Consider the following 13,031-nt stretch of genomic DNA (forward strand, 5'->3'; position numbering starts at 1 on the left):
ATGGTAAGAAAAGCACATTTTTTTTCCTTGCCCTTTTATTAAGCTTTTTCTGACTGCTTTAATACATGGAGTAAGATCCAGTATGTCAGCCTCACTCAGTTCCCAAACCTGATTCATCTCTAAAATAGGCCATGCTGTACAGAGATTAAGGAAAGGATCATGAAAAAGAAAAATATACAGTTGTGACTGCATAATTAAAAGCTATACAAAAATTAATGTACAGAGAGAGCTAAATTATGCTTATACAAGCAACCTTAATTCTGGCATTTCTTGATACTGGAGTGTTTGACTTTCGAACACTTAATTTTTCTGGCAAAAGACATATAAGTACAACCTTATGATTTAATATATTAAATATAACCTTTGTATGTTATCAGGTATAAATAAGGAAGATGTCAAGAATGTCAAACAAATAGAAACTAAGCCAATTTTGACAGTTGAAACAAGTTTTTAAAAAGTTTCATTTTGGTCACATTTACATAGTACTGTAGGAACTACAGCAAAGCAATACCGGAGCTCAGCCAGGCAGCAGTGAGAGGAGAGCTCTTCTATCTTCTCACACAAGTAGGGTTGCATGCAAGGAGAACCAAAAGTACTGGCACAAGGCTGGGACCATGTGCAGCAAGGGCTGCTTTGGACCCTGAACCCCAGCTGGTCCCTCTTGTCCAGCACCCCAAGTCCAGCCTCCACCTTGACTCCCAGTAACTGACAGCAGCAGCATCTCTACACTCCCATGCTTGTGATGGGATCAGTGCAACCTCAGCCATGTATTTTTTGCAGCAAAAAAATGTCTACTCATCTTTAAACTAAAAATGGGAGTTCAGTAGTTCTTATTGTGCTTCTAATCTGCTTGTGGGATCCTTAGACATCATTAGGGAAAGCTTTTAAATGCCTAAATCAAGAGTGCTGTTTCTTCATTACATGAGCATTTGCAGCACTCTTTCCACTGAGGGTCTTTATTCAGAGGTTGCAGCTGAATCCCGTAGAAGTAAATGAGTTTTGTCTGAAGAAGAAAGTAAAAAATGCTAAACAGACTGTTAACTTCTTGTTGGGTTTTTGGGTTTGTGTTTTTTTTTTGTTGTTGTTGTTCTGAGAGAGCTGAATCTAGTTCCTTGTGTCCTTTCTTCATATATTTAAACAAATCATTGAAATATTACATTTTCTCAGAGATGCCTTCTATTATATTTTCCTTTTTGTTTCATTAGTGGACTTCAGATGTGCCTCATTCAAGACAAGAGGTGATGCTTTTCGTATGCTACATTTGCTTAGCCACAGGCCAAAATAAATATTACCACTCCCGAAACCTTGAAGTCCTACTTATACTGAGCATGGCACTCACCAGCAAGCAAAACAACACACAGACTAATTAAATATTATTGAAAGGTAATGCTGAAAAGTAAGTCCAAGAAGTGGGTTTTCTAGGCATTCTTTCACGGATTCCCATAATAATCAAGGCTAAGAACAAGCTAAGAACTTCCTCTTTGTTACAAACCTTTGTTACGAAGCCATAAATATTCCAGCTTGCTGTGAAAGAGTTTCATCAAAGAAAACTGTGCCTCAAGGACAGAAAATACTTAGTGTGATGCCATTTTCCACAAGATATGTATGATTGTGATGGTGTATAATGCAAACACATTTGCATGGCTGTTCACTAATAATCCTTGGCTCTCCTCAGTCTCTTCAGAGATGATTACCTCATTGTTCTAAAAATTTCTGAGTCTTTGCAGGCCTGTTTCAGTGTAATAAGGAGAAGCTGTAAAAATGTCATGACCTCTGCCCCCACAACTAAAATAAAAAAGGATGAAGCTAGCAAGCTTTCTGTAATAAGATATATTAACAATTGAAATATGTCCTCTCCATTGCATCAGCAGGTGATGATGGAAAAATTGATGTACATACACATAGAATAAAAGCTGTTCTCAAAACTTTACAAAAAAGCCTTTCTTTTATTTTATTTGGTAGAGAGCTATAAATTATACATATAAAAATAAACTATACCCAGCTGAACTATTATTAGGCTGTAATTTTAACCTATCAATTCCTAAAGCCATGCTGCGCAGGATCCTCTCTCATAGTTTACAACCTTAGAGGCATCCCTCTGGTACTTACCGAAAGGTTATTTTTTATTCTGTATTTAGAACCGATTCAGACCTAGAACTTTTTTCAAGGTTCTGCATGCCATTCCTAACACAAAAAAATACACAGGAGTATCATTACAGATTTGAAGTTGCAGTTATTCCCAGATGAAAATAGAAATAATAAAGAAGATTCAGTGCAAAATGTATGAATGCGACCGAGAGAAATAAAATTTAAATGATCCATTTTGTAAGATACCTAAATCTGTAGAATAGTTGGAGCCTCTGAAGGATCTAGAACAAGATGATAAGTTTTATGCACCCAAATAGTTGGGTATCTTTCCATTAGACATATATTTCTAGGCCCTAGATCTTGCAGAAGATTTGATCATGTGGGGAAGTTTTGATGTACCATGCACAGTTGAAAGGGTCACGTCCCATGTGTGAATCAGACCTTTTGTAGATAATGAGTCGATCTGTACCTATTTCTTAAATTCATTTTCTAGGAACTTTTCCTTTTCTTCCTCTCTTTATCCATGCTGTTGGTCTGAAAACTAGCTGATGTGGAAGGAATATACTCTACTGGGTATTTCAAGGCAGATCATATCACTGGAACAAATGGTACCTCTAAAGACCAAATAAAAATTTTAACTGCATCCAAATATAAGCCTGAACCTTATGGTTACTTGGGAAACACTCTAGGTAACAGAGCCCTAGACTTCAGAAAAAATCAGTTCCAGGTTTAGATACTGGTTTTGGCCCATCTTTATTCCAAATGGCACTTACTAGTGTTCTTCAGCTGTTTTTATACCCATTAAAACACAGTGCTCAGACAGCTGCTTCTCCTTCCTTCCTTTGCACTCCCTTTCACTTCCCCAGACATGATAAGCATCCCAACATTTACAAGTTTAGGAATGCAGGTGGCTGAAACAAGCAGGTAGAAAAAGGGTGGATTGGGTTGAGTATAATTGTACAACAGGTGCTGGGTTTGTTATATACACTTAGCAATACAGAAAGCATTTTAACCAAATAAAAGAAAATATATGCAAGTTATTTTATTTACTATGTTTTAACTATGTTTTTGCCAAGCTTTTAATGAGATTGGGTATGTCTGAAGGTATAAAACCCAGAAAGTGTAACATTTTACCTGCAGAAAATTATTTTACACCTTCAGGAAATGAAATTCTGATCCTTTTGAAGTTTGCATTTTTTGAAGAAACAGAATACATGGGGATGAAATATCCCAGTCTCTAGTGTTTTTTGTACTTTGGGGTGATTTGACAGAAAATACAGGTAAGGAAGTATCTTTGCCACATTTATTCTTCCTATAATTGTGTTTAACTTTCTGCATCATAACGTATCAGTAACTGATCAAAAATGATCAGAGAATTACACCTGTAATTTACAGTTGGGCTAAACTCCCTTTAATCAGGAATGGCAATTAAATGTCTGAGTCAAGAAGAGAATGTAATCCCTTTCACACGTGGGATTTTCCTTGATGGTCAGTTCATACTACTGTGAGCATAACTCAGCATGGACAGCAATATTTAGACTCACTTGAATCTTATTACTTTAACAAAATAATTTGTTACCACTGCTAATCTTTTATCCCACAAATTGCCAGCCTTCTGGGAACACCTTAGAAAGTAGGAGTTTTGGTCTGAGATGTTGGTTTGAGCCCATTACCAACTGTCACTTTATGTGTTATCACTTACAGTGATATGCCAAAATATGTTTTCCTATGGATTTTGACTGTGTATAAATGTTCAATCATAACATTCCTACCAGAAGCACAAAGTTAAAAAACACTGCTGTAGCCAAATGACAATCTAAAATAAAAAATTATTTGTTTACCCTTGAGATGGTAATCTTCTGTATTCATGGAATCACTAATTAATGTTTCTCATAGAGGTGAAATTTGCATTGCAGAATTACTGAGGGGGCAAAAAGAGGTAATTTTCTTTTAAAACATATATACCACTATTGTTGTGGGCATCAGAAGGTATATGCTCATTACTGTCTAGATTAAAAGTTTCTAACATACCCAGAATATTCCAAATTTCCATCATACTACCCTCATTCTAATAGGACTTAGAGGATGAGTAAAAGAGAACAGAGCCTTTCGACTGGGGCATGTTAACGCAGTGCTGATGGCTTAAATGTACCCAATGGTAAATTACCTTTGAAAGGTCCCCAGCCTCCAAATAGAAGCAGATAACAAACACGTTCCATGTAACCCAAAGGACCAGCCAGACAGCATACTGCAGGGAGGAAGAGAGAAACAGTGCATTAATAATTTCGCTATCAACTGAGTTAAACTTAGTTCATTAGACCATTAGTTCAATCCAAGACAAAACCAGACTATAAATATAGTGCATATGAATAAAAATGTTACATATAGAAGAGAATCAAGAATAAATTCTTCCCTTTCATAGACACAATCTAGAGAGACCTAGTGAGTACTCAGTCACACCAGAAAATCTGTATCTGAGAAAACAGTTGATAGAACTGATATTTGAATTTGAGACTAATCTTATTATCTCTTATAATCTCTTATTATTGTTCAGATGGGGAATATTGCAATATCAAGAGAGGCATGTAATATCAATTATATGTGAGAAGTGCAGAGCTGTTTATTCAAATGGTTATTCAAATATAACTTACTAAATAACGAAGCCTAATTGAAGTAGGCACTGGATTCTGCAACACTTCGGATTTAGTCTCAAGAAACTAAACCTATATATATAATCTCAAGAAAATAAACCTCTATAGAGAGGTTATTTCACAGTATTTCTAGAAAGTATGAAGGGATTTGGTCATGACAGCTGCCTCTACCAATATATTTGTGACATTCCAAAGCATGGTTCATAATTATTCAACACCCCCAGGGGCAGACTGTATTTTAAATTGCCAGTTTCTTTGGGTCTTTTTTGGTTTTGTTTTGTTTGAAAGTGTATAGGAGAAGTATTCATGCTTAAGCAGTATCTGTTTATTGGTGGTTGCTAAACTATTTATTCACATATCTGATGTGAGTAATGGAGTACCTGTTTTCTCTCCTTCTGTCCACTACTTTGCTTCTTTTTTTTTATTTATAAGACCTTATGTGATAGGACTGGAAACTACATTTCCCTGCTGTGATGCTGTAGGATCTTGTATAATAAAGTTTCACCTGCTGTTGCTACTCTTATCTAACGTTTGTGCTTGAGAACTTCCCTTGACAAATTATTCCATCATCTAATAAACCTTAGGATCTACAACTGTTTTCCTAATGACTGTTGTAGCTATCCTCTAGCTGTTCACAATTCAATTCTGCATGTTTGCTAATTTCATTCCGCAGACCCATGGCACTGCATATGTGTGAAATACGACAGAGACAGGACACTATTCCCTACCTGTTATAGCTGAGGGCTATTTCCTCCTTTTATATCACCAACCCACTTCTCTCAAATATTTACAGACTTACTCCTCTTGTTTTGTTGTCTTTTCTCCAAACTGTACAGATTAAATTTTGTTAAACTACTTTTCCATATCAGGAAACACTGTTTTCTGCGCACCTCTGTAGCATATCACCTTCTGAATAAGCAGACAATATTTTAGACTGTACACTATCCATCCCTTACAAAAAATAGATGACAAACCATTGTTTGGCATGAATGACAATCTCATTCTCTAAATGCAGTAGCAACCTATGTAGGATTCTTCTTGCATTTCTCTTGGAAGCGCTGTTTTGCATCAGATTGTCTATCATTCAACATGCCATTTTTTACTTAATCTTCCAGATACTGTGAAAAATTATAAAATACTGTCCTTTCTCAGGAGATCTAAAGTGAGACTATATCCAACATGTGCAAAATTTAGGCCTGTTCTGATTTCTTATTTTTATAGATAACCAAGTAATTGTCAACCAGCGTAGGTATTAGGTAGACCACATACAGATTTTAATGAATTATGATAAATACTGTTTTGATCTAATGGAAGCTAATACAGTTTTAAAAGTCCAAATTGCTTTACACAGAAGTAAATGTAGGTAATTTAAAGCATACAGGTTACATATACTTTATAGGACAGCTCTTTCTGGTCTATGGATCTGGTCACTGATCATAGATTTATTTAGGTCAGGAGGGACACTCTGGAGGTCACTGGGTTTAATCTCCGCTCAAAGCATGACCAGCATAGATCAAGTGGTGCAGGGATTTGCCCAGCTGAGGTCTGAATATCTCCAGGGATGGAGATTTCATGGCTTCTCCAATGCACATCTACTCTGAGCACAGGCTGCTCCTAAAACATTGGAACAAGTCCAGAGGAGGGCCACGAAGATGATCAGAGGGCTTGAGCACCTCTCCTAAGAAGAAAGGCTGAGAGAGTTGGGGTTCTTCAGCCTGGAGAAGAGAAGGCTCTGGGGAGACCTCATAGCAGCCTTCCAGTATCTGAAGGGGGCCTACAGGAAAGCGGGAGAGGGGCTTTTTACAAGGGCAAGTAGTGACGGGATGAGAGGGAATGGTTTTAAACTGAAAGAGGGTAGATTTAGATTAGATATTAGGAAGAAATTCTTTACTGTGAGGGTGGTGAGACACTGGAACAGGTTACCCAGAGAAGTTTTGGATGCCCCCTCCCTGGCCATGTTCAAGGCCAGGTTGGATGGGGCTTTGAGCAACCTGGTCTAGAGGAAAGGTGTCCCTGCCCTGTGGCAGGGGGGTTGGAACTAGATGATCTTTAAGGTCCCTTCAAACCCAAACCATTATATGATTCTAACATAGGAACTATATTCGGATGCATGGCCTTAACACACTCTTTTTTTTTTTAAACCCAACTCGAGACATTAAGTATATTGAGCATTTCATTTTCCTGTAGCTTCCTTAAGGTAATCCTGGCTTAGCATGTAACATGGAGCATTATAACTAGCAGAACAAGGGAAGGAAACATTAATTTCGATTCAATAAACTTAATTTGACAATTTTTTCTGACTTTGCATCATTTTAACTTAGTGGGTTTTTCCAATTATTTTAATATTTCAATGTTATATACAAGTATACATATACTCTGATGGAGTTAATACAAGTATTCCTTCTGACACACAAAGATAATTGGATTTCTTATACTGAAAATTCTAAATGCTGCATTTAGACTGGTTTCCAAAAGAAGTAACTTAAGCAGTAATATCCATGTGTGATGTCTGTTCCCTTGAAATAACTTCTGTGCTCCCGAACAATTTAATGAAACTGGACAAAAGACTAGAAGATTCAAAGATATTTTTCCACAAAATCTTCATGAAAATAGGCCTACAAATGGGAAGAGATATTCTATTAAGTCCTCATACAGAGAAAGACTTACAAGACCATTTTTTATCAGTCAACATGAAGGGGAAAAAATGTAGGAGAGAGCCACTGGAAACTAGGTTTCATTAGATTGGCTGTTCATGGCACAACTTGTCACATTGCATGTAAGAAACAGCTGATTAAAAAGCTCCCTGTGCACAGCACATCCAGCAGAATACTCCAAGGCACTTTGGAACTGCTTGTCCTGGCAGAGAGCCTTATGCTTACATGAAGAATTGAAACTTCTCTTTTCCACTGGCTAGTCTCTCACAAAAAAAATGGCAAATTTATCTGACTTTTAGAGACACTCTTTTAACAAGCATCTGCTGCTAGTGGACTACAGATAAGGTTTAAAAATGTCTTTAAAAAGTATGTTTTAAACTGCTTCCTTTTGAAATGTTATATTAAGTGGTTGCTGCCTGAATTCTACGGATAAACACTGAGTATAATTATCTTGAAATACAAGGATGCTTCTGCTTCCCACTGCTTCTTATTTCAGATGCTTCAGATCTAGCACATCTCTTATCTCTGGATCACATGCAGTCATAAATGCCTCTTGTCTATGTGCTTCAGCAAATTGTTGCGGAAATTCAGCTCTGAAGGTCTGTGACAATGAACAAATCCCTCTGGTACTTTCTATTATATGTATCTAATTAGAAACACATTTTATAAGAGTTCTTCAAAGGGCTATAGCTGTATTTTTTTCCCATATGTGGGAGTTCAAGACAGCTGCATTGTCTGACAGAAGCCACCACAATGCTACTGCAGTCACATATCAACAAGACAAGAACCTTGATGAACACGTACTTGACCAAGCAGGAGATACTGACAGAAGGCATAGCAATGACAACACAGCTTATTATTTTTATGGAAATCCACACTGGACTGGAAAGAGGTATAACTGGAAGGCTAAGACTGAAGATTTAAATACTTACTGTTTTGCAAAGTTGTAGCCAATCAGTAAAAGTTACTTTTTTTTTGTAAAATAAATTTTATCAATACAGGTAGAAAATGCTTACCTTTCTTCAAGTAAACATGAATTTATAATCCTCTACGAAGAATTATGAGAAGTACTTACTTTATGATTTATTGATACTATGTAGTTACAGGTTTGAAAATTTGCTATGAATCATCAAAAATTAATATAGGATGTCTTTTTTCTTGGGAAATGGGAGACTGAAATATCGAAATACTTGTAACACTACTAAGAATCCATGCACCCCTCTTCAGACTTCTCTCAAAGTTGGCTACGTTGCATTATCTCCATTTTACTAACAGGCAAACTGAATGTCAGAGAAATCAAATGACTAGACTTAATTCCACAGCCCAATAGAAAAATGATCACAAAGACACAAGAACCAAAAGTCCAGGTAGCCCACTACTGCCTTCGATATAAACCTAGTCACCAGAACTCACATCTAATACTCACTTTGCCCGAAGGAGAAATATGTCACATACCTTTTAAGAACAAATAGTGAGCAACTCTGATAGCCATGAGCATTTTAAATTTAATCATTTTCTTTTCACAGAACTTTACATGGCATTTCTCTTGCTCCCAAATTCTTTTTGGATATGTGAGTCAATTACAATGACATTTGACTGAGGGATACAAGGGCTCCAGACTTAAAAAAATATTACCTTGTGCAATTTAAAGTAATTGAATTGTTGTTGCAATTAGTGATTTGCTACTTATTTTCTTTTTAGAAATGCACACAATTTTAGTTTCAGATTCTTCCAAATCTGAAAATATTATGCCCCCAGACCCTTCCATGCTCCATTCAGGAAAAATAAAATAAATGCATTTGTAAAATTATAATTACTATATTTGCCATAGTAATTAAAATGTGATTGTTTATGCTATCTGGACAACAGTACTTGAGTTGTTCAAAGACTACTTTGAGCTCAGCATGTCTGGAAAGGAGCATCTCTTTCTAATAACACAGTAACAACTGTCTACAATTATCATTATCTTTGCTTCTAAAGTTATTTTCCCCAAATTTCCTCTGTCTATGAAGATACGTCACTTAGAAATACAATTTTCAAACTTATCTTTTCCCCACCAAATCTGATAACAAGTGGAATTCTGAATACTTGGCACCAACATACTGTCTAAGCTTACTGATAACATTCAGCTAATCTTTGAGGTGCCTACAGCTTTGCTTACCTTTGGAAAGCCCCTCTGAAACAGAAACAACTATGTGGTGGAGTCAGCTGTTCCTGAACAGCGAAGCCCATGGTTTAGTTGTCGTAACCTTCTGTGGTGTTGCCTGTTCAAACCTCTTCAGCACCAAACAGCAAATGTTCTGCCTCTTGTTTCTACCTTCCTGGAACTACTAAAAGACCTCACCTAGACTACCCTGGAAGAAGTCCATTTGAAGTGGAAATGACAGCAGTCTACAGGGTGACTTCATGTGGCCACTTAGTAGGCACCATTCTCTAATTTAACCTGCTCTGCGCATTTTGCTGTTTCCTTCCCGTTCCCATTGCCTGAGGCTTTCCCCTGACAGCTGACGAGGGTGTGGGCAGCACAGTGCGGTGAAGAGTCAGGCTCTAGAAGTCAGCAGGAGCCACACCTCAGCAGGAAGCCTCCAGCGCAGAGCAGGATCAGAAACAACAGCCTGACTCCAATGAGGAATCAGGAGCTAATTCATGCCCAGGAGAGATTCAGCTATTGAATGCATGAGGACCAGCTGTTTTAAGCAGAACTGCTGCTCTCAGCAACCTAAAACAAAGAGCAACCATGCTCTGCTTTTTATGATCCAGATGAAAGTCTTCCCTGCCCAGCAGTTACCTACAGGACTCAATGGGAGAGAGCTTGGGGCCAAAACCAGGAGCCTTGACAACAAATAATAATGTTCCTGGCAGCAGACGGCTTTGTGCAATCAGTTCAACTTCAATAAATGTTCATTCACTTTCTTGAATGTACTGGGAAGCTCTTGCAGAATAACATAATACTACAGATTTTTTCCATTGCTTGTTAGTTGTCTAGTTCTGCTTGGCTGAATTCTTCACATCGTTAGGACTTAGACTTTTTCTTGCTGGTGGTTTTTTTTTTTAATCAATCATGGCTATAGTGTCAGAGCACTGTCCATCTCTTTGTGACTTTCTGTTTCTAAGTGAATGTGAATTGATTTTGTATGATCTATTTTTTAGTTGTTGGACTTTTCTGTCTCAAATTGCAATGACAGTCTAGTTTGTCTGCATGTGTTTAGCAGGGAATTTTTTAACACTTTTGCATTGTGAGTCCTTGGCTCTTCAGCCTTTCATCAGTCACAAATGTATATATTTTTTCTCCTTCCCTTTGCTCCCTCAGGTAAAAAATCTCTCTGACATTTTACTTCCTTTACATTACACTTTAATAATTAGTGTCCTCTGCCAAAAACGACTGAAAGCTGCTGAGCTGTCAAGTGCATCAGAACTGGTCACTACCAAACAGAAAATTACTGTTGGATTGGTTTTTTACTCCTGAACAATTGCTGCTTGCAGATATAGAGAAAGTGCTGCTTAAAATTCCTTCCCAGAGGCTTCTATGCACCCAGTGGATATGTATAAACTTTCAAGATCCTTGGGCTCAGTTATAAGCCCTAATTTTATATAGGAGTGTATTAACTCTATTTCCCCCTTGATTTGTGTGGGAAGGATTCATAAGCATAAAAGGCAAGAAGAAAGGTGAGGCACATTCTGGTCAGGTCACAAATGGATGAAGAGACAGCCCAGAGCCCTGCACATTGCTATGATGTGCAGTCACCCCTCATTCTGCTCATAGCCAGAGAGTTATAGCTTGGGTGGGACTCACTGGGCTCCTTTCTTTTGATTTCTTCTGTTTTGTTTCCATTTTCTTGTGTGCCAGAATTATTCTGGGCCCAGAACGCACAGCAATTTACTTTTTTCCTGAAGACATAGCTCCAACTCCTTCTGCATAAGAGAAGCTGGGTTTCTACAGAGCACATTACTGCAGGAGCGGTATCCATCTGCCCACATATAGATGTCTGCAATGCAGATGTCCTCCTCTGAGCAGTGTCTAGATTCCCATTGCATTCAATTGAGAGGAAAAGGCACTTCCAGGGTTTGGTTCATTTCTCTGTGTCTGACACAGATCACTCCACCTTTGCTGTTTGGAAAGCTAAACTCCAAGGCAAAATTCCCAATGTCACAGAGCCCATTAAAAATCTTGTACTAGTGACATAAAAAATGCAATAGTAACACTGCACTATGCAGATATGCACTCCCTTTTTTCCACATAAACTAAAAGAACAAAGCAATTTAAATGTCACCAGTGTAAAATATCCCCAAATAACTGCTGAAAAGAGATCTTCTGAGAACTATTGTCTCTTGTATCCTACACAAACTGATGGTCAATTAATGCTTAAGCTTGAATCGTTCGTTTATTTTCTGTTCCTTGGATTCACAACTCTTTAGGTTTTAGCGGAAAAGACTGGGAGAAGTGCTAACATGGCAGCTGTTTTTGGGTACTGCATCACTTTCATTTGTTTTTCAGCTTCTATTTCAGTGTCCAACTGTACCATCTTAAAATATTACCCTAAACACCGAATGACAAACCTCCATTCCAGGAACCCATGAACAACTCAAGAGACATATCAGCCCATTCATAAGAAAGGCCTCCATAAGAAAGATACACAGCATTTTCTCAGTGTGGTCACTCTGTTCTTAATAAATATTGATTTCTTTTCATATGATTCATATAAGGGTGAATGGCCAAAATGTTAAAAGTAAGCATACATAACTTACCTTTTAGCATTGTTCAGTCACTCTACTATGTTACACTAGGGTGTTACAAATATTCTAGATCCCCAAAAGAAAGTATTTTGTAACTAAGGACTTACCTTAAAAAGAGTTTTCTTTAACAAGACAATATTTCTGTCATTCTTTTACAAATGGGGAAGTGAGAAATTTTTTTCTAGTCATCTCAAATTCTTTTCTTCTCAGTGATTTTTTGGGGGTTGTTTTTTTTTAGGTTTCTTCTGCATCCATATGTTAAAGCTCATGACCTTTTTAACAAAAGTGCATTTTATGTACTAAAGAAAGTTAAGGCAGAAATTTTTATTTTAATATTTTTATTTTATTTTTAAATATTTATTTTACCTTTTTGACTTGGCAGTGGAGATTTAATTGGTTTGGCTTTACTCATTTTCATTTCCTATATTTCTTTTGATCACATCTTTGTTGTGAAACATTTACCAGCAGGGAGCAACTTCGAATCTCTGAATACTCAATTTACTGCAACACAGTACATATCTACCCAGCTGCAGACAAATACGTATACATGCATATATACACAGATGGATGGATTGATATTTTTCCTCTTATGCTACTTTCCTATTTTTTTCAGCATTCTTTCTTTTGTTTGTGGAAGATATAAAGTCTCTCAAAATAGAAATGACTAATTAAATGTAAGTAACAGGAAAATGATATACAGATAATTCTCACTTAAATAGAGCTCAAAATGCTTTCTTTATGTTGGATTTCTAGTAATACCTCTATTTTTCAAGACATAACTTGAGCTGGTCAGGCAATAGTGAACCTTAAAATAGTGCTGTTTTGATCCTCTTCTACCCCTCTGCTTCAGTTCCAACATGAATCTACCAGGATCTACCTCAAGAGATACTAGCACTAGAAATCA

Source organism: Nyctibius grandis, chromosome 1, assembly GCF_013368605.1.
Source record: "Nyctibius grandis isolate bNycGra1 chromosome 1, bNycGra1.pri, whole genome shotgun sequence".
Lineage (NCBI taxonomy): Eukaryota > Metazoa > Chordata > Aves > Nyctibiiformes > Nyctibiidae > Nyctibius > Nyctibius grandis.